Source organism: Stegastes partitus, unplaced genomic scaffold (assembly GCF_000690725.1).
Source record: "Stegastes partitus isolate 25-593 unplaced genomic scaffold, Stegastes_partitus-1.0.2 Scaffold1736, whole genome shotgun sequence".
Taxonomy (NCBI): domain Eukaryota; kingdom Metazoa; phylum Chordata; class Actinopteri; family Pomacentridae; genus Stegastes; species Stegastes partitus.
Genome location: NW_007579467.1, coordinates 66,268 through 88,643, shown reverse-complemented (window position 1 = coordinate 88,643; position 22,376 = coordinate 66,268). Strand labels below are relative to the sequence as shown.

Genomic DNA, 22,376 nt, shown 5'->3' with positions numbered 1-22,376 from the left:
GGAAAAAAAAAAAAAAAACAGGGAGAAGCTAAAACATAATCATTTAAGATGCTTTTCAGATGACGGGTGGATGATGAAAGAGCAGGGGAGCCAGCCGAGAGCAAACACAGAATGGATGCGGAGCCTTTGAAAAATCAGTCGGGAGAATGCGGAGCTGTCTGCGGGGTGTGTGTGGATGTTTCGACTTGCTCGCTGATCACTGTTCAGTTCATTGTGGCGAAGGTTAAGCTTCGACCATGCGGTGAACAAAGAGACATGTAGGGCTGCAACTAGTGACTCTTCTGTCTTCAAGTTTTTGGTCTAAAAAATGCACCAACATGACGTCCTCAGATGTATTGTTTTCCTCCACAACCCATATTTATTCAGTTTCCAGTCACCAAAGGGCAAATAAACTGGAAAAAAAAATCTAATTTAAAAAGCTGCAATCAGAGAATTTTTACTTCTACAAAATCTCAAACTGAGTTATTAATTTTAGTTGGTGATTAATTCAACAGTTGACAACTAATCCATTAATCAATACAGCTCTAATTCCCAAACACCTCGATGAATATTAAGCATTGGAGCAAACCATTCACAAGCAAGTGGTGCATCAAAAAAAATCTCCATTTCAGCCCTGGGCAGCTATAAAAAAAGTTCTGCACGCTGTCATGTTGCACACACAGCATTTTGATCCTCTAACCTTTAAGGAAGATTCATATAAGAAAAGCGCACCGGTATCACATATTTATGCAAACATTGCCCAAGAAAAACCCCCCATCAGTTATAGGGCAGCAGCACCTGCCAGCATCCATGCATATTACAAGCAGTGAGGTTTATGCATGAATCAAGTGCACGAGTATAAATAAAGAATTCCAAGAACATTTTATTTGAGTGTAGTAGAAATAGAAAAATGGTTAAAAATATGAAAGCAGTTCCTGTTAGTGCAGGAGAGCAAGACCATTCTAAGAGCATAAAAAAAGGGTCACTAACAAGCATTTTCATTATCAAATACTCCACTGATTATATCTTAATTAACCGTTTAACAGTTTGGTCTTTGTTATTCTCAGAAACAAATGCCGGGATCCAAAGTAAAGTCTTCCGACTGCTTGTTTTGCTAACCTCAAAACGGTCTTTTTTCTTTTTTTTGAGGAGTGAAATGATGTAAACAAAGAGCAGAAGTGACACCGTTTGGATTCTTCCTGTAAGAATTCTTAAAAGCGAGAACCTCCGTTTGCTCCCGCTCGTGTTTTATTAATTCTATTCAGTCTTATATATATATATCACTGTTCAAGCTGCCTCTTAATTACTTGACAGTCCTATTGTGGCGGAAAGAAGGAGAGGCTTCTGCGAAAAGAGAAAGAACGTGACATCCCGAGAAACAGCGAAGGGACTCGGGGAAAAGAAAGCAAGAGCGTGTTATGTCAGGCAGAAAGAGTGATACAAGTGGGAGAAAAGGAGGGGAGGAGAGGAGGAGGGGGAAATAAAAGGAGGGAGAGGCAGAAAAATGGCAGAGATGAAAAGTAAACTGGATAGTACCACCAGAGGCAGACAAACTCCTTCGCTTTGACTGCTTCTGGCCTCCAGAGATGGCAGTAAACAGCTGTCTAATCCTTCCCCTTCAGTCGCCCCTATTTTAATTTTTTTTTTAAGTTGTTGTTTTTCCTCTTTCCTCCTGCTCTCCCTTTCTTTCCCCTCCATCCACCTTCCCTTCCCCGTCTCTTCATGTGCTGGAGGGAGGGAGGCGGAGGGCTGACAGGGGTTTGTTGTGGGCCGAGACAACAATAGCCTACACCTTGGCACTGACACCGAGGCATTCAAGTATGCACGCACGCACAACCAGACGCACATAACGCCGCCTTCCTGAGGATTGTGTGTGTGTGTGTGTGTGTGTGTGTACCAGCGAACAACGGGGTCACCGTTTGCTGCGCGACTGGGACGAGGAGAAAGAGGTTGTGTGTTGTTAGTGTGTGAGTGCGTGGGTGTGTGTTGGGTCTCCTGCAGCAGTCCTCCTCCCCAGTTGAAGCGGAGCGACTGGCAAACACAGACCTGTTTGTCTCTGTTTGTTTCCTTTTGAACTGCCTTTCCTTTGAGCCTCCTTTTCTTTTCTTTTTTTTTTCTTCCTCCTCTCCGCTCCTCATGCATTATTGCGCAGCAGCCAACCTTGGTGCGGCGGTAAAACATTAACTAAGCTGTCTTATTACAGTAGGGGAAATCTTCCAAGTAGCACTGTAATTTCATAGTCTTGTTAAGGCAATGATTAATCAATTATTCACTCTGCCTCTTTTATTGCATGGCGAAGGAAAAGGATTGTTAATGGGAGCAGAAAACGGCGCTACCTCGAGAGCGGCGGTGAGGAAATACAATGCAACAGCGCGCGCGTATGTTTAGTGTTGAACAGACTGATCGATTAGTCTACGATGCCGCCATTTATCATGTGAATACACCAAATAATGCCAAAAAACGTCAGCATTGGCCGACCTGTCTCTGTTTTCAGAGAAATAAGAATAAAAAAAAATCACAAAAGTGAATAATTAAAAATGGGAAAAGCTCACAGGGTTTAGGTTGAGTAGCACTCAAATCAATATTAACTCTTAAGAAATCAGATTTCGCTTTAGTTCTTTCTCTGTGAACTTTTGGGGGATTTTGGTGGCTTTTAAGGTGACATGACGGAGACAGAAAGAAGGAATGTAATCCAGGAGCGTACCAGGAAGGCTGAGGCTACACAGCTTCTTAAACCTCTGGCCCAGCAAGACACCCCCAGGTTAGGCTTTACACAAGGCAGCAAAAGTTGTATTTTCTCACTCAGTTTCTTTCTTTCTCTTCCAAAGTTGGAACTGTTTTGGCTGCAGGAGAACTCTGCATTTGTGCTTTGCTGTTTGGCCTAAGTGGAAAATGAGATCGAATACATGCAACAACTCTGAAGCAGGAGTTGATATGAACATTTCATGAACAACTGTTTAAACATGTTTCTCATCCTGAACGGAAAGTGAAAAGTTATGTAAAGGCGACGCACACCGGATGATCTCAGATCTTCATCTTTTGCTACATGGTCTCCACCCACAGCCTCTCTTGGAATCTGCTGTAGCACTAAACTCTCATTAGAATTCCCCTGGCTGGCCTCGTCTTTTTCGATATGGTAATTAGCAATGACTAATGACTTTAGCAAGTGTAAAAAATGAGCCAGTAATGGCCACATTACAATGGATTAGGAATTACAGAGGTTTAAATGAGAAAGAAAATGGTCTCTAATTATGGTGTGATTCTAAGACAAATCAGGGATGGAAAAGAAGTTTTCTGCTACACCGCCTTTTTTTTTTTTTTTTTTTGGATTCTTAAAAATTAGCGAGACAGCTGTATGTTCCCGATGACTGGGCACATCACTCCCAAAATGTCTGGATGGAAGAGATTTATTTTGCGCAGATCAGAAGAAAAGAAGCTGAAGATGAACCTGTGAGCAGCAGACAAACATAAAGAGAGTTATCGACACATAGTGAAAACTTGTGTAATAATAGAATCCTAAGTGTCGGGGAGTATTTGTTATCTAATTGGCTCCTGCTGTGGTGAATTCCCGGAAACTTTGTTAGCAAGAACAGCTCGCTAGATGTGAAAATGATGCTGATAGTTATGAAGAAAAAAAAAAAAACATCACACCAAAGCATTATTTATATCCAGACCACATCAGAGGATTGATCAACGCTGAAGGTAAAGTGGAAGATTTTTCTGAAATATAATGACAACCGAGTCAAGGGTGACTCCATTAGAGGGGCATGTCATGCACAGCTCTATAGTCGTCTTTGCAAACTGTGTGCACACATTATTTGTGTTCTCTTTTGGACGATCTGAAGGTTTTTTAAAAAGGCCGCGATAATTGAGGTGAATCATTTGAATCGCCTTGTTTGATGTGTTCGTCGCACAGTGACACGTTCGGGATTAAATTACAGCTGCTTTATTACTCATTCTGTACATTATTCGGGTTGGTGGATCAGCAAGGTTTGAATTATTGTACGACTCATATTCTGTCCATATACATCTCAGCTTGCATCCTGCAGCCCTTCCAATGTGCTGACTTATACGGCAGGGCTTATGCTAATTAGCGGTTCTTCGACTATGCCTCAGCTGCTTGTAAATGTTATGAGTTGATAAAAGTTTTATTAAGCTCTTGATTCCCTATAGTCTCCTCAGCCACTGAAGGAAACAAAAAAAAAAAAAAAACAGTCTGGTAAAAACATGCATCATAATACTGGCATGTCAGGATAATTAACCAGAATTAAATATTTATGAACGCGATTACCTTTTTATGTAATTCTGCCTCCATATAGGTCACCGTGGTTCCACTGGAACCACACGCAAAGTGCCACAGCTCGAGAATTGAACTAAGCTCGGAGCAGACATGGCAAATTGGTTTGATGTGCAGCACACGATGCTTTTAGTGCACACCGGGCCACAGAAAACAAGAGATACTTTTTGAAAATGCACTTGTCTGATGCTTTCAGTGCGCTTGCAACTTTCCACCACTTCACAGTTTTTCCCTCTCTCGGTGTTGCTAAATGAGGCTCTGGGGGGATGAGAAACATGCTATGGCCAATATTGTTGCAAAGTCATGGGTTTACTTTTGCTTTTGTTTGCTTGTGTTTTTGCTTTCGCCGTCTCACTGTTGTTAGATTGTATTATTTCAGAGCGCTTTCATCTCCAAGGCCAAACTAACATGCAAGCTTGAAGCAAGGACCAAAAAAAAAAAAAAGTAATATAGTGATTTACTAAAGCCCATCTCTCTCCCGCTCTCTCTCTCTGCCTTTAAAGGTCAGCATTACCATGCTATTGAGTTGAAAAGAGAATATTATGATAATGTTGCCACCCTGAAGCAAACGCACCACAAGCTGGTAATTACGTTCATTCAAGTCCACTATGGAAAATTTGGACAAAAAACATTATGATCCCAAATGCTTTGTAATTGTTTAATGCATGCTTCTTTCATTAAGAAGCAGCAAAATTAAGTGGCTGCTTTGCGACATACGGCTCATTTGAGTCGATCGAGCTCGAGACGATTTAGCTCGCAGCCATTCCGAGCGTTGGTGCAGAAGAGGAAATCGGCGTAATTGTGACAAAAACTTGCAATCATTGTATCTGCGGATCTACACGTGTTCGCCGAATGATATCATGGATGTTGTCTTAGCCTCATGTAACCTGAGATAAGTCAGTGCTGGCAAGCTGTGAGAGCGCTCGATACGCGCCCACACACATACGCAAAGCCTCTTAGTCACTCCGGCAAGAAAATCAGGAATCCAAACACAGATACATCATAACTGCTCACTGAAAATCAATACCATCAGCACACATAGGAGTGGAGCCACAGTGCATTAAATTTGTCTGTATAATAACACAAAGAAGAGATGACATACATGAGCATTCCGGTGCAGCTTCACAGACACTTGATGTGAAGCTGCTCTGAAAAGAAAGAGAGAGAGAGAGGAGGAAAAAAAAAAATCTGTGTCTCTTTACGGTTGCCATGGCAGCACACTCTGCACTCCAAACAGTACAGCTGAGCTGAGAGAGACTTTAGTCATCTCACTCCTCCTCCTCTCCCTCTCTTGCTGTCTTTCTCTCTATAAGGGCATCCACCCCTATAGTAGAACAGGATTGCCATTACAGAGAGAAAACTCTCATTAGGTCTCTTTTCAGCTCACGGACTCGCAGACACAGGCCCAACTGATAAACTGCTAAGCACCACAGTGCACATCTTTTCAGTCAAACTACTGGCAGTGTTTACGCTGGCCCAGGTAGATTTCCCATGAGGCCTCTGGCTTAGTGTATAATTCATGGTTGCAGGAAAGATACTCACATGCTGTCACAGCTTGATTACACCAAAAGCCCTCTCTGCATCTGGAAACATATGTGTGACTGATTTGACAGAGTATATGCCTCCGAGGGGATGCTGTCTTTGTCTGTGTACAAAGTGTGATACCCCAGTGAGATCCTGCGGGATTGTGTGTGTGTGTGTTTGTGTGCGTGCGCGTTTCACTAGTTTGTGTTTCTGAGCGTGCACGCATGTATGATCAAAAGTTGCCTTCATGCAATCTCTAGATAAATAAAACATAAGTTATGTTGTGAACTAAACTGAACCGTCTCTTTATGAATAAATCATCCCTTCCTACCAAATTTCCTCAACTTTTATTTTTTACAGCAGCAGCTCACTAACTCCGCCATTATGTAACTCAGTGGTGCGTAACACAATCTAATTTCTTGGTTTGTGCAAATAATAACAGCAATAATGCAGCGTGATGCTGAACTGGTCGATGTGAAAGATGAATATAGTGCATTGCATACTATGTACTGTATATATTGTGAAGCACACACACATATATATGGGTGTGTGCAGGTACAGGGAAGAGAAACATCTGCTGTGCCGCAATGTGGGCGCCTTAAAAATAAATAAATATAAACACCGTATCAACAAGACAACTGTAATAAGCCCACATCAGTTTGCTATTACTCAAACTGTGAAATTTCATCTCTTTCGAGTGAACGAATCAATGTGGAGTTGATGAGAATTGGAAAAACTTGATGTCCTCCCACAGTAAACAGTTTTGTTGTCCTTCTTTATTTACCAAAGTTTTGTCAAACAGCAGAATTACATTAAGACAGTGTTGAAACTTTGTCGGAACCTGAACGACTGACTTGTACACCTCCGTCAACCAGAAAAGTTTTTATATCCAAGTCTGCCAACACACATTTGCGTTCCTAAGATTAGTGCCACCACAATCAGCATCTGGTCAAATGTGATATACGGTCAGGACAGGGTGTTAAATGTCATCGCTTCATCATTTTATCCGGCTAGACATACGATTTTGTCATAATTAGCATATGAGTTCTTGTGCTACGGACAAAATATGTTCCGTGAGCTCGGCCTTTGACCACCGACGTCGACTCATCGCTGAGTCCAAGTGCCAAATCTGAATAAATTCCCTCAAGGCGCTCCTGAGATACAGCGTTCAGAATGGGACGGGAGGACGGCTGATGCTGGCAACGGATGCGTAAAAAAATATTAAAATATATTCAACATTGCACTAAAACCACAAGGTTGGTCATTTAAGTTTAAATCTTAATTTCTTGTGGGCGACTTTTAATGTTGCCGAGCCGGAGTTAATCAGCCGTAGTCGCTTCATTAGCTGGATGAAAACCCAGCTTTTAGACTTTTTAATGCTTCCAATGGATTTGCTTAAAAGACTCTTGAAAAAAGACGTCCTAAATTTGCAGTTGATGACTTTACGTTAAATTGTGCTTAAAAATGAAGGCTAAAGTGGCCATAACCCTGATCCACGTAGAAGATGGGAAAACAAACAAGCAGCAACTGTTTGTGTATCTCAGTGTAGAGCAGCTGAAGCCTAGTCTTACAAGGAGGATAAAAAAAAATGCACAATACTAAAAGAATTCTGTTTTATTTGTATTTTCAAACATAAGATTTTCATTTCAGGTGATTTTTAAGAAAAGCAGAATGGATTTCCTGGTTACAGTTTGAGTGGACGGGTGTTTTTCAGGTACAAATTCTGCCAGAAAATCATGAGAATTACTGAGGATTCTTCAAGAAAACTAAATGCATTCAGGCACCAGTGTCTCGCCCTGTCTTGTTCAGCACCACACAAGAGAAAACAAGCATCACTGCACGCAAAAAAAAAACAAGACAAAAAACCCAGTTTGAGAAATACTGACCCTCGCCGGGTTACCATAATACACCACATACACGATCCATTATTGAATGATTGTGACCGCCAGGCTGAGAAATTGATGCTGTGGCAGGCAGGATGTGAGTGACAGAGTTGATTTATTTCAGTCTACAATCATGTAACGGGAGCAACACGGGCGCTGAAGAGTGATGACAACTCCATGGGGCCATGCAGTTCACACACACACACACAAACCTGCGCATGCACACACACACACACACACACGCCGACATCAGACGCAGACATAAACATCTCAAAAACACATTGAATAGAGGAGCAGCAGCGTGAACCCAAACCCTTTTACTCAAGTTGTCTCCCAGTCAGGAGCTACCACTCGGCAAAGTTCATATGGAAATTGATTGCCAGGTCATGTGCAATACCGGCTTGTGCAGAATGAATACTGAATGTCTGCTGCTGCTCGGCCTATCCTCCTACACCGTGTTCACCGACAGACATGAGCTCCTTTAACGAGTTAGCCCCCTTTAAATATGCTTTGCTGTCGATAATATGTCAAAAGGCTGCTTCACAGTAAAGCCGTTCCTTTTGATTTCGGACTGTAAAGAAGAAAATGAGGGATCAACTGATTTTTTTTAGGGCCGACACCAAAGCTGATTATCGGGAATCGAGAAAGGCAGAAAACCAACATACATGAAATGTAATGTTTTAACAGCATGTACTAGCAGAGAGCCAATCATTCATAAACAGGCTTCCAAAATAATAACGGTGACGATAAGTGATTATGTATAATAGAGTCAGGAGTGATTCAATCAGTTTGTTTATGTGGGATCGACTGAGATTGATCAGTTTTGTCTTCTGCTGTTCGTCTCTATTCTATCAATCTGTCACTTTTCCATCACTTTTATAGTCTACTAAGGTCCATAACTTAAAGCATTATTAATTATTGTTTTACACACTCTGTTTCAGGGTGATCTGCCTTCTAACTTAGCTGCTAGCTGTTAGCCACTCTGAGAGGAGCTAATTTCCTGGTTTGCAGTGTTTTTTTGCAGTGAGAGACATTTGTGAGACCACAGAGCGACTACAGACAGACAGAGGAGGCTGCATCCGAGCTGAAGTAGCACATTTAACTTATCAATAATCGATCGATACAAATACAGATACCAATAATTGGAAAAATGCCAAATATCAGCCATGATAATCGGCCAGGCTGATCATCGGTCCATCCCTAAAGAAGATGTAAGTGAATTAATTGCAACTGAAACATTTCCTTCCTCTTTAAAAATTGCACTATTTTGTAAAATCTGAGCCCACGGTCCAGTAATTTTAAAGCAATCTGAACATGCATTAAAATCAGTCCGGACGCAATTAGCAGCTCAGATTCTGACTGCTGGAGTAGTTACCAAATGTCAAAGAAAAGCACGTATTCCCATTACTGTCAAAAAGATTTTTAAAAAATGCACTCTTAAACCTGCCGGTTTGTGAGTGTGCCTCTGTTTAACACAGCGGGGGTTTGCCAGGTGAAGCAGGTGGCATCACTGAAACCATGATGAGAGAGAGGAGCTGCTGCTGCTGCACATGATAAATTCTGAACCAAACAGCACCTCTGGAAGAGGCAGAGAGATCTCGAAAGGATGGAGAGCAGAGTGGATGAGAGGACAGGAGGACTGAAAGTGGTGATGGGAGAGGAAGTAAATGGGCAGAAGAATGGATGGATGGATGGAGGGGTGTTAGTGTGTCTGTGCGTGGGGGAGGGGTCACTCTCAGAGTCCACCTGTCTGCAGAGATAAACACGAGGAGGGCCCAACAGCACGGACCGGGGCTTATGGGAGGGCCTGACTGACAGTGCTGACATTTAGAAAGAGCACAGTAAACAAGGTCTCACCGAGAATAAATAGCAGGGGGAGCAGAGTGGTTAATACACACACACACAATGACGTACTGTACACATGAACGCATCGACGTGCGAATACAAGGATGTATGCGCATGGTATATGCAGAGCTTCACAATGGGCTACCTTTAGAGCGGTCCAATCAGATATCGAAGAAAATGGTAAAATGCTTGCTTTTAATAGAATCGGCTGACACACACACACACACACACAGCAAAGCAGACAGGGAAATTAAACACGCCTACTGATTAATCCAGGACAGAGTGGATCATCAGTGTTGTTCCTTGGCCTTTTGTCTCTGATTAAATGGAGAAGCATGAGGAGTGAAGTGCTTCGAGCTGCCAAACTCGGAGCTGAACATTGTGTTCTCACCTATAAGTGACAAAGGCGCAGTGATGAGTGGTTAACCGCTACCTGCTCAGAAATGTCAGCAGCTCCAGGAACAAAATGTCTTTTACATGTTTTCGCGCTATAGTGTTTTAACAATAAGAAAAAAAAAAAGGAACCTGTTAGCGGTTGAACATATGGAGACGCACTGATCATGATGTACCCTTTGAACGGCAGGTCGTTTCTGAGCATTTTTTTGTTCTGGTAACACTTTCCGCACCGTGGGCTCATCTTTAACTGCAATTTGAAGTCCCATGGCTCTATAGAAACAGCAGAACCATGTAAGAGGTAGAGAGAACACAAACATGTCTGTTGTGCCGTTTGACAAAGTTCTTTTACGAAGATTGAAAAAAACAAAAAAACATGCATTCTACATTTGTTGCGTGCCTACAGGTGTTACCAATTCTGAAAAAAGTGGAAACTCTAAGAGATATAGGATAGATACAGATATTTCACTACTTATATTATATTTCCAGTCTTTTTTCGTATTGGTCTACCCACAGCCTGCAGTTCAGTCTAATATAATCACAGAATCTTTTGCTTTTTAAAAAAAATCTGGTAAGGGAAAACACTTTATTATCGGCAAAGACACACATAGTATAATGATTTCCATGATATTTTTTAAAGATCAAATGCCTTTGAAACCCGCCAGTGGGTTTAGGAGTTAACAAGTATAAAATATATACATGAAACAAAAATTTGTGAAATAACTGAAGAAATGATTCAAACTCAGCTCATTGTTGTGAACTGTTATTTCATTCATCTTATTTTCACTGTAAAAGAGTCTTACTAGGTTTTATATAAATTTTATTGAATAATGGGTTTTTATTTCATAATGCTCCTTTTCAAAAGTCTTTCAATTTACTTTGTGCCAGATTCTTCTCTTTTTTTCATGTCAACAGTGCTGTGACAAGACAAGCACCAAGCCTTGACCTTTTGTGCCCCAGGTTAGCTACTGTTAGCATGAGCAACAACAATGTCAATCAATTTCTACTATGTAAGGTGATGCTGTAGATAAGTACAGACATGGTCTAACCTCAGGTGAAGCTTAACCTCACCTTTTGTTTAGCTTAACAAAAATAGTAAGAATTTAACAAAAAATATAATTAAAAAACAAAAAATGCACATGCTACTTTGCTAGCGAGCTGACTAGCTCGGCTAGCTTGGGAGTTTGGATAATAGCATCAAGGTACAACATACCACATAATAAGTACCATTTACTCAAATACTGAACTCAGATACAATTTTTAAGTTACATCTATTTTGTTACATTTTAGAGGGAAATGCTGTACTTTGTATTTAATTATATTATAATTATATTATATTATATCTTTTTTTTTTTTTTTTAAAGTTCTACTTTTCACAATATCTTTGACACAAAACATAGCTAAAGCTAAAGCTGAGCTGACCAGCAAACAGAAGGACAGTCTATATTAATGCATTTGTTCCCAAAACACAATAACACATCACTATGAGAACTTTTACTTTTTACTGTAAGTCAATTTTACTGCTAAAACTTTAGCAACATTTTGAATACAGGTACTTTTAATGGTGTATTTCCAAACAGCGGTGTTGTTGCTTTTGCTTTTATACTCACTTTATACTATGTGCTTTGTACTACATACAGCGCTTTCATGCAAAGTTAGAAACTAGTCGGTAGACAGAAATAAAATGCAGTTTTGTGAAGCACACTGCTTTAAAAAACACAACTTGAAAGGAAGGCATCTTCATTCGATATGGTCTAACTTGGGTTCGCCTGATATAATGAGTTCTTTTAAAATCCAACTATGAAGCTAAATTATAAAAAAAACTCTAATTACGTACTTGAATTTGGGTTAAGCAGAGTGCATAAATACAGACAGTAAATGAGGCTAGGAGGAAAAAAAAAAACGTAAAAGAAAATGAGCGCGCTCACATATGCGAGCACAGAAATGTTCACATGAAAGCTTTTCTGAAATTAAAAAAAAAAGCTTTCAGATGTAACAGTGCACTGCGTTCATGTGAAACCCTAAACCGAATGTGAAGGAACAGGTACTGTTGCTTTCATCCGACCAAACACAAGCAATAACATTACATGTCCTTTTAAATCTAGCAGAGGAGCTCGTAACGCTTTAGGAGACGCAACATGCACCTCCGTGTGTGAATGTGCGCCGAGCTAACTACAGCAACTGGGTCACCCAAATTTTCAAGGGGAAGATGTTACCTTCAGGGCAGTATTCAGTGGGGTGAAACATTCACTGTGTTGGTTTTCAAGACACCATGCCGACTCCACCGCGCTGATCGCTACACCAGGCACTGCTGCACACGCTCAACGTTTTTTTTTTTTTTTGAGGGGTGGAATTTTTAAATTTCCTTTTATTTATTCTGTCAGACACAAAAAATGAGTCACCTTGAAAGGACACATATTTGACTCAAGTCCTCGGAGGATAAGTGGCTTTAAAGCTCTCACTGATGACATTAAGAAAATTCTGTTCAACCTGAAACCTACTTAAATGAGAAGTCGCAGCAACACGTCTGCGTGCACTTTAGGTTAAAACACTCCGAGGGAAAACTGTTCTCGGGCAGATAAAACGTGCAATCGCATCTCTCTTTATTAGCAGAAGCCAAACTCCGGGCAAACAGTTTGGATGCAGCTATTACAACCGATGACGAAATGAGCTGTACAACTGGTACATTTTGCAGTCACATGGCATCAGCAGAACCGCTCCGAGCGCAGAAATGATCTATTTTGTCCTTTTTAGTCACAGTCGGTGAAAAGGTCTTGCATCAGTTGAGATTGCTTTGCCCCCAAGCAAAAAACAAATGCAAATACTGTACAAATATGCATGACCCCCGTGTGTGTGGTCAAGCGCGCATACAGTAACACACACACGCAAACACAAACATGTCGGCGCATACGGAGAGAATCCACAGGGAAGAGACAATCTGAGGAAGCACGGTGACATTCTCTCTCTCTCTCGTTCCTTGTGTGGCGTGCGAGGAAATCAATAGTTATTGCAGATGCATTTTCTGCCCCCTAACTGAAGAACACTTGGACAACAGGCTTCATCCTGCATGAAGCGCAGCACAGTCTCCACGCAGAACGCAGTAAATGTCAGGTGAAGGCCTGTGGGAGTGCCGATTCAGTAGCTACATCATGTACCGCTGAGCACCTATGTGCAGCATGCAGAGTTTTAGTGATGTTTTTACCCCCTTCTGATATCCGTGTAGGATAAGAGCAAATTTGAAAATACATTTTATGCCACAAGATGGAAGCTGAGATTAAAAAAAAAAAAAAACAGGTTGTTGCACATTGCATCCACTCAATCTGCTTTCATACAACTCTACAATATCTGTCCAGGGAGTTACAGCTGCGGTTAGCCTAGCCGTGTGATGTCGGTTTGCTCAATCCGTGCAAAAAGAAAAAGGAAAAACAACTTGTCAATTTTTTGCAAGAATTGCATTCGTGAGAGTTAAGAGCTGCTTGTGATTGATTCCGTCAACCTTTGAACACAGCCGGGGCGAACTATTTCCCAGTCTTTGTGCGCCTAACCTGTCTTCTAGCTCCGGCTTCACATTTATTTTACAGACGCTGATTTTCTCATCCGACTCAAAAAAAAAAACAAAAAAAGACTAAACATCAAAGAAACAACAGCATTTCCCAAAATGTCACTCAGTTTCTTTCAAGTCGTGTATGGTTGGATGCACCTAAGTATTTACGGTGACAAGCAGCTTTTCAGTTTCTTATCCGAACCCGCTAACAATTTACTCTCTGAGGCACCACCGTCAGCCTCCTTATCCTCACGGCGCTTACTCCAGTAGAGATACATTAGTCATACATGCGCCTCCACATTTCACGTATACATAATGTATACGTAGCTTAATGTTTAAAAAGACATGAAACTCTGTCTACTCGTGACCTAAACTGTCTCTGTTGGTTCAGAGCGTACAGTGATAACACTGACATTATCTTCTCATCTCCTTCTGCTGGTCCCTCTGGAAAGCTCCGAAAGTCAACCTCAGTGTCTCTCTAATTTCAGACACTTAATGAGATTTTTAATTGGTGACCTTTTGAGAACGGTTTCATACCACAGCTCATGAGAGCACTTGAGGGGAGCCAATGCGAAACACTCAATACTCACGCCAGGATCCTTCTTGACAGTCTTCCAAGATATTTACCTTCACCCGCAGATAGATCAGTTGATTGACTTATCAACGGGCGGACGCAGACAGACCGAGGGAGCTGCTAACAACCGGTTTTTACAGTGATGGAAATTCATGGCATGTTTTTACTACCACAGGAATTATCTGAAGACGGGAAAACGAAAGTACAACAGTCTGCGACATGACCACATCATAAAACTCCCTCCGCTGCACTTCATCAAACTTTTAACATCGCTCTGTTTGACAAGCGACGGGCAAAAAAAACACAATCTCAATAAACAAAGCCCAGCTGAGTTGAGCAAGGAGCCAAGACAGCATGTTAAAGCGTCGGTGTGGCAGACAGAAATATATTAGACGTAGGTGGCGCTGAGTGTCTCTTTGTGTACCAACAAACAAAAGCAGAGACTCAAAGGACTGTGGATGCGAGGCTTAAAAAAAAAAAAATTGTGGCCTCAGCTTCTTACCGTGGTGAGATATCGCAGCCCTGTTGCATGAAGGCGCCAAGCGAAAACCAAAGGGAATTGAAGATGCCAAACTCGTTGGTCTGCTCTGGGCTCTGCTGGTTGGTGTTCTGCTGCGCCGGCGTTTGGCCCTGCTGCACCCCGTTGGTGGCCGACGTCTGGGTTGGAGTCTGGGGCTCGGCTCCCTCCTCGTAGTCCTCGGCGTGCCACTCGTACGGGCTGAACCGGCTGACGAGGAAGAGGACCACGCTGACGCCGATGTAGGCGAACACAATGCACATCCAGATCTCGTAAGCCAGCGGGTCCAGGAAGGAAAACACGCCCGGTTTGGATTTGGTGGGTTTCTTGATCATGATGGAGATGCCCAGGGACATGAAGGGCTTGGAGAAGTCGATGACTTCCTCACGGACCAGGGTGATGGTGAGCGGAGCCACGGCCACGTCGGCTTTCTGAGGGAAGAGCACAGACACAGCCAGGCATTTAAACAAGGCAGCATTAGTCTTACATTTTAACTGTCTTTTATGCTCTACCAAGAGCACCTATAACAAAAACACACCTGGCAAACATTTTCTACTTAAAGCTGCTATGTGTGGAATATCAATGTAATTACATAATCAAGTTATTCATATAGCATACTGTAACATTAGCTTTCCTGTTGCTTGTGAACTGTGGTCAAATTCAGTGTTTTCTGATGCACCACTGGCCCAAATCAGAAACATTTTAGTGTATATATACGACAGTTTTAAATACTGCTACATAAGCAGGGCAGAATGCTAAAACAAAACAACAGTTTTAAGTATCCTGAACTCGTCTGTGTGGATTTTAGTGTGTTAAAGGAGAATTCCGGTTCATTTCGCATCAGTGTATTTGCCATTAATGTGGCTCAAGGTATCGTGCTGTGAAATGAGGAGTCGCACAGTGAAGCTTGTGAACATCCTTTAGCACGACCTCCCTGCAGACGATTTTTACAAGAATCAAGTAAAGACAGAAATTATCCACCTAGAACAGAGATCTCCTTCCAAGGATGCTTGACTTGACCGAGTAAGCTGCATATTAATCAGAGCAGATCGGTTTGTTTACACACATGAGGTTGGCTTCCACTCAAGCCACACTGTCTTCTGAGGAAACTCAGCAGTTAAATGCATGGACCATTATGGGATCAACAGCAGGTCGATTCAGTTTGATGAGCGGGCCGTAGTTATTGGAACCACAAACGAAGAGCGAAATCAATGGAAGATGGGAATCAGAAGATAGAGGCAGAGGCAGAAAGACATAAAATTTGTGATGCTCCTGCGCTCAACGCTCTACTGCCAACTGAGGAGGAAAACTTTTCCTTCAAGGAGTGCAAACAGTTGATGCCCCACTTTTTTTATGCGTCCATGGATGAGAGTAGCTACGACTAATTTCTCTGACAAAACACAAAACTGTAAATTCCTTCAACTTCATTTCAGTCAGCTTGGCGGAGAGGACAGATTCGCAGAACTGGATCCAGGCAAACAACAAGTGAATCAGAGGCTTTGATAAACATTGAGATGATGTTTCACCTCCCAAAAAAATCAACTGCAGGAAAATACCGGCCAGACCGAACACTTAGTTCTCCACATGGTAAGTAAAAGCTTTAAAAAAGCTCAAAAAATGGTTGTTCCAAGTGACTAATTTCTGTGTTTACATTTGGTCAGACTGAAAACCAATCTTTAAAGTGATTCATGCAAAAATTGGCTTCCTTCTGAAGGCTGCAGGGACCTCATGCTAATGGCTTCGCTAATAGTGGCTCCTGAGCATTTTGTGTAAATTCAATTTCCTTAAATCTTGAGTGTGAAGAGCGCAAAGTTAGCACGACACTTCGAGCCACGATAATCACGTTAATGGGAAGTAGAATAGTTTGAAATAAACAAGAATTTCCCTTTAAGGCTTTCAATGAACACAATCCATATCAGACTTTTAGTATTTTCCAGCTTTAAATGGGGAATAATGCAGATAAGAGCTCTGTTGACTCACCCCGTACACCAGTTCTCCAACCATGCCGTTCCACATCTTGGTTTCAGGATCTCTGGCTCCGTACTTGCCATCTGAGACGATCTTCAGCTTGTACTGGTAGCCCACATGCTTGGCTATCTCCGCAGCCAGCTCGACGATGTAGCCCTCGTACTTATCGTTCCCCACAAGCTGCTCGTGGTTCTTCTTCAGCATGACATACGGAGACTCCTGTTGGATGTAGGGCAACCATGAGTTAAAAACATCTTTATTTTTGTCATCATTAGTCTTGTTTCAGCGACTTCAAGTGACAAGAAATCACTCATAAGACATGACAGAACAGGTTTCTGCAATAATTAGGCGTCTCGCTGATGTGAAAACAAAAATATTCCCCCCACAGGATGTTGTGACTGTAAAGATAATATAAATTTTTACAGCAGGGCAGTTTGCTGAGCTAATTAAGTCCCAAGCAAAATTATGGCTGATAATAAAGCTCTAGCATGTTGTAAAGTTTAATACTATTTGAGAATTTGGGAAGGAATGTTATGGATGCATTTTATGATCCAGTGTCATTCATCACACACCCTGTTTTTTTTTTTACTCTTTGTTCATAGCTGAGGCTTCGAGAGAGAGAAAATAAAGATATTGGGCTCAAATATAATTGTTGGTGTGAAAGGTTGAGAATAAAAGATAATTGTATGAAATTACAAGGTATTATTGTGGCTTTGTTCCTTGAAAAGTATAGCGTGTAATTCAAACACAAAAGGTGCCTAAGCATGATCATTACGACAGCATCGCCACGTCGAAAGGGGTGTCGATAAGATGTTGCAAGCATCTGATTAGCAAAGTTGAGAAGACATCACATCTCGAGTGAAGACGCACCTGAGTGTGTTGTGTTGTGTGTGTGAATCACGTAGACTGTGAGGCTGACAGCGCTTTCAAGCCTGGCTGACCTCTGCTCCAGGACCAGGCTGTTCTTCTTGTTATACCGACATCTGTACATCTCACACTGATTGACTGGTGTGAGGAATTACAGCTGACACCACACCGGGGGCCTCCGCTTTACTTCCAGAAAAATGTATTTGAGACAGAATCCCAGACAGCTCGGTCTGAATTATCCACCTGCACTTGGAAGGCTTCAATTCCCACAAGTTGTTACGTGTGCCTGTTTTTAGCTGCGGCTATGCTGAGCTGAGCAAATTGTGCCGCCATGTTTCATCTGGGTCCTGGCGGTGGCGGTGGTGGTGGTGGTGGTGGTTTCCCCCCTGTGTGTTACAGTTATCCGTGTTCTCCTGCTCTTTATGGTTGAAGTGAAGGTAATCATTGTTACACGTAACCTGAGGCCCGCTGCTAGACAAATGGCACCCCAGGGGGACAGTGGAGGGAAAAGGTCTGGCGTGCAGCGCTTTCACGGGGTATGCACTCGCACCCACGGTTACACAAAGACCCGCACACACATGTATATACACACAAATGTGCACATAGACATGCCATGGCATACAGAAGGTCCTCCAGGACTCAGTCTCATTGACCTCCAACAGTTCCACCGAGATCCGCTGTCACTCAGCCACGTTAAATACAACACGGGCACGCATTCACGAGAGCTTTTGTGCATGTGAGGGAACGCAAAAACACACATGGAAGTATGCAAAAAAAAAAAAACCCTCCATGCATGTAAATGAGTGAGTAGCTGTGCCACACTCACCTGCTCCTGCTATGGGCAGCCTTTGTGTGTTAGCCTTTATTAATGGCCATCAATCACGACATATTTGATTTAGGAATTTAATTTATGTTTAGTTTACAGTCATTCAGTGCAAGATAAAGAGCGCACACCTGAAAACGACTGCCAACACGTGATGTTCTGCTATCTCACCGACATAATATAATTATAGTCTTTACTGGGCTCCTGCCATCGCTACATTATACACATAAAGCCCTCACTTACTCCACTAATAATATGTAATTGCCAAAATGAAAGAAAAGGATTTTTTTTTTCATGTCTGTGACATATTGAGATACATCCTAGACATTGAAACTATGATGTCGATATAACTATCAGGGTCATTCCATTTAATATCATCAAGGACCTCAGCTCAACAACATCCAATTTGCTTTAAACTTTTTATTTTTATTCTTGCTAAACTGTGGATATTTAAAATGTGAAATTTCGCCTGCCGACCCACTTTCAGCACTTCTTTTGTTTTTTTTAATGCATTGAAACTTGAGGCTGGGTTTGAAACGCAATATCTCAGAAACTATTAAAGACGGAAGCCTGACACATTCACTATTTTTTTTTCTTCCCACCGTGCCATTGATTTAGACTATATTGATCAAATAGTCTCTGATTATGTGTGAGTTGAAATATGGACAAAAAAATGGGAAAGGCAGCATTAAAAGTCCAATCTTTAAGCACATATTACCAAAAAAATTGAAAATGCAGAAGTCGACGTGATATTTTCGGAACTATATGTGTTTAGATGTCACAATAATACACAATAAAACAAAGCTTTTATATATGAAGTACATGGGCACAAAAATAAGGTATTTTCATCAAACCTTCATAATTGATATGACAGGTATGGCTAGATAGTCTAATTCAAGTAGAAAACAGTTCTGGAATTTCAAAGTGGTTCTCTAAATTATTGTTTTCATGTGGGAATAATTTCATTTTAATAGTTTAACAGTTCCTGACATATTGCAGTTCAAACATAGCCTCAAATTCCAACACACAAAAAACATATTATTGTTATTTTTTAATAAATGTTTGATTTATCAAGCTAAAATTCTATAAATATCTTTCTTAAAATCCATATTTTATTGTTTAAAATATATATAATTCAGGCAAACTAGAGGTGGTTGAGCAGAAATTGCTCTAAAAATTAGAGGATTTGAGACGGAATGACCCACTAACAGATTGTTTCACTGTCCTGAGAGCTGTGGGCTGAGAGGTGAAAAACAGGCTCCATGCCAAACGTCTAGACGACCCGTGGCTCAGTCGAATGACACGTCTCACGCAGGCTGTGTGGCTGCTTTAACCTGCTAACATTGGCGGCAAACTCAAGAGCAAGCAGCTACGCAAGCATCCCGCACAGCCGAGGTAAGCAGTGCAGCACACTGGTTTAAAAGGAGTTTCTTTCATGAGTTTTGAAAATTACACGATTGTCTCTTGTAAGCTGCCATTTCTTGCCGAAAGCTTATAAAAAGATCCTTTTTTTAATAGTTGCATAGACTGAATGCGATTAAAAACAAGCTTCTAGCATGCTAAAACCAAGCCATAAAATGTCTGTAATGGCCCAGTTTTATTGTAAAGCCATAATCATCAGAACATCAAGCTTTGGTGGCCCATTAAACCAGTTCTGCTCCATTCCTCCAGATCCTCAAGCCCAGTCCGTGTGCACAAGCTCGGACAGCAGGGACTGCAGTGAAGTGACAAACAGTAACCTTCCTCAAGGAACGAATCAGCGAGCACAAAAGTTAGAAGGTGTAAAAACTCTCCTGCTGCTCACACCTTATCTCCTCGCTTAGGTTCCAAGACGGAAAACCAATTTATCTTCCTAGAAAAGGGGACACTGATAGGAGATTATGTCAGAAAGAGTTATTTTGGGTCCGTACCCGGGAGACTGCAATCTTGGATTTAAATTCGGATATTTAAATTTTATTTCTTTAATTAGACGCAGACATCCTGCATGTGAAATTTTGCACATTACATCAAATGCACTACATCATTGAGTCTTAGTCTTTGTGTAAATCCAAAGTCCTGTCAGATGAACTCGAGTACAAATTCATCGACGCCTAGTGTCATGTTTTAAATGTACTCATTTGAATAGCTTTTACACTGCATGTTAACACAGCTGATTATATAAAAAACGCACGTTTTGATATAAAAAAAATAATCCATATAGTCGGAACATCACTTTTACTTTCAGTTTGCAGTTGTTCTGCCAACACTTGGGGAGGCAGAAGCAATCTACAATCAACTTTATTAGAAACTCCTGTGAAATCTATTGCAATCCAATATACAACAGCTCTGCCATAAAGTCTACCCTCATGAAGCTGCTGCATTTTCAGCTTTTGTTGACGTTGTCAAAGAAGGTGATGACTCCATTATACATTTATTATTGGGGTCATTGTGGGTGGTGCTAGTATTCTGTCCACCCCATTACCCTACATGAGGCAGTAACAATGTCGGGGATTTTAAAATATAATACAGTCCAGCACACCAGCACCAGCTACCACGAAGAGCTCAACAATAACCATGAAGTCAAATTATCTTTTTGGTAATGTTAACAGAAAATGTAGAAGCTTTGCAAAAGTACAATTCCTCTTGGCAGAGTTACTGTGTTTGGTTGCATATAATTTTACTTCGGTAACAAATAAAGTGAGCGTCTATCAGTCATGTATGTACTGCTTTAAACAAGTTCATCCAATTTCCACTGAGCAGTTTTGAGCATTTATGTGTCCTCTAGCTCATTTAACATTCATAGGTTAATATTTGCTGATTAGATTAGCGTTTATTAGTACAGGTTAGTATTTCTTGTTATATTTATGCACTCTGCTTTAGTTTCGGTTGTTGTCTAGCGACAGTTAGTCCGCCCGCCCATTAGAGGGCGATCTAGAGTTCTTGTTTACCTTGTTGCCGACCACTTCCTGTTTTCACATTTCGTGTTTTATGTCTGTGCTTGAGTCTCTGAACCTGTTCGTAACATTATGTATTAGCTTCATTTATCTCTTTTAAGCATGTTTAGCTAACTATTTATAACCTTCATCCACTGCANTGATCATCGGTCCATCCCTAAAGAAGATGTAAGTGAATTAATTGCAACTGAAACATTTCCTTCCTCTTTAAAAATTGCACTATTTTGTAAAATCTGAGCCCACGGTCCAGTAATTTTAAAGCAATCTGAACATGCATTAAAATCAGTCCGGACGCAATTAGCAGCTCAGATTCTGACTGCTGGAGTAGTTACCAAATGTCAAAGAAAAGCACGTATTCCCATTACTGTCAAAAAGATTTTTAAAAAATGCACTCTTAAACCTGCCGGTTTGTGAGTGTGCCTCTGTTTAACACAGCGGGGGTTTGCCAGGTGAAGCAGGTGGCATCACTGAAACCATGATGAGAGAGAGGAGCTGCTGCTGCTGCACATGATAAATTCTGAACCAAACAGCACCTCTGGAAGAGGCAGAGAGATCTCGAAAGGATGGAGAGCAGAGTGGATGAGAGGACAGGAGGACTGAAAGTGGTGATGGGAGAGGAAGTAAATGGGCAGAAGAATGGATGGATGGATGGAGGGGTGTTAGTGTGTCTGTGCGTGGGGGAGGGGTCACTCTCAGAGTCCACCTGTCTGCAGAGATAAACACGAGGAGGGCCCAACAGCACGGACCGGGGCTTATGGGAGGGCCTGACTGACAGTGCTGACATTTAGAAAGAGCACAGTAAACAAGGTCTCACCGAGAATAAATAGCAGGGGGAGCAGAGTGGTTAATACACACACACAATGACGTACTGTACACATGAACGCATCGACGTGCGAATACAAGGATGTATGCGCACGGTATATGCAGAGCTTCACAATGGGCTACCTTTAGAGCGGTCCAATCAGATATCGAAGAAAATGGTAAAATGCTTGCTTTTAATAGAATCGGCTGACACACACACACACACACACAGCAAAGCAGACAGGGAAATTAAACACGCCTACTGATTAATCCAGGACAGAGTGGATCATCAGTGTTGTTCCTTGGCCTTTTGTCTCTGATTAAATGGAGAAGCATGAGGAGTGAAGTGCTTCGAGCTGCCAAACTCGGAGCTGAACATTGTGTTCTCACCTATAAGTGACAAAGGCGCAGTGATGAGTGGTTAACCG

The 22,376-nt window shown here is 41.5% G+C and overlaps 1 protein-coding gene across 3 annotated transcripts in view; it reads right to left on the bottom strand.

The window, feature by feature from the left end:
- Positions 1 to 22,376, bottom strand: part of gria1a (glutamate receptor, ionotropic, AMPA 1a) — an 84,700-nt gene that overhangs the window by 13,496 nt on the left and 48,828 nt on the right. The window lies entirely within an intron of this gene.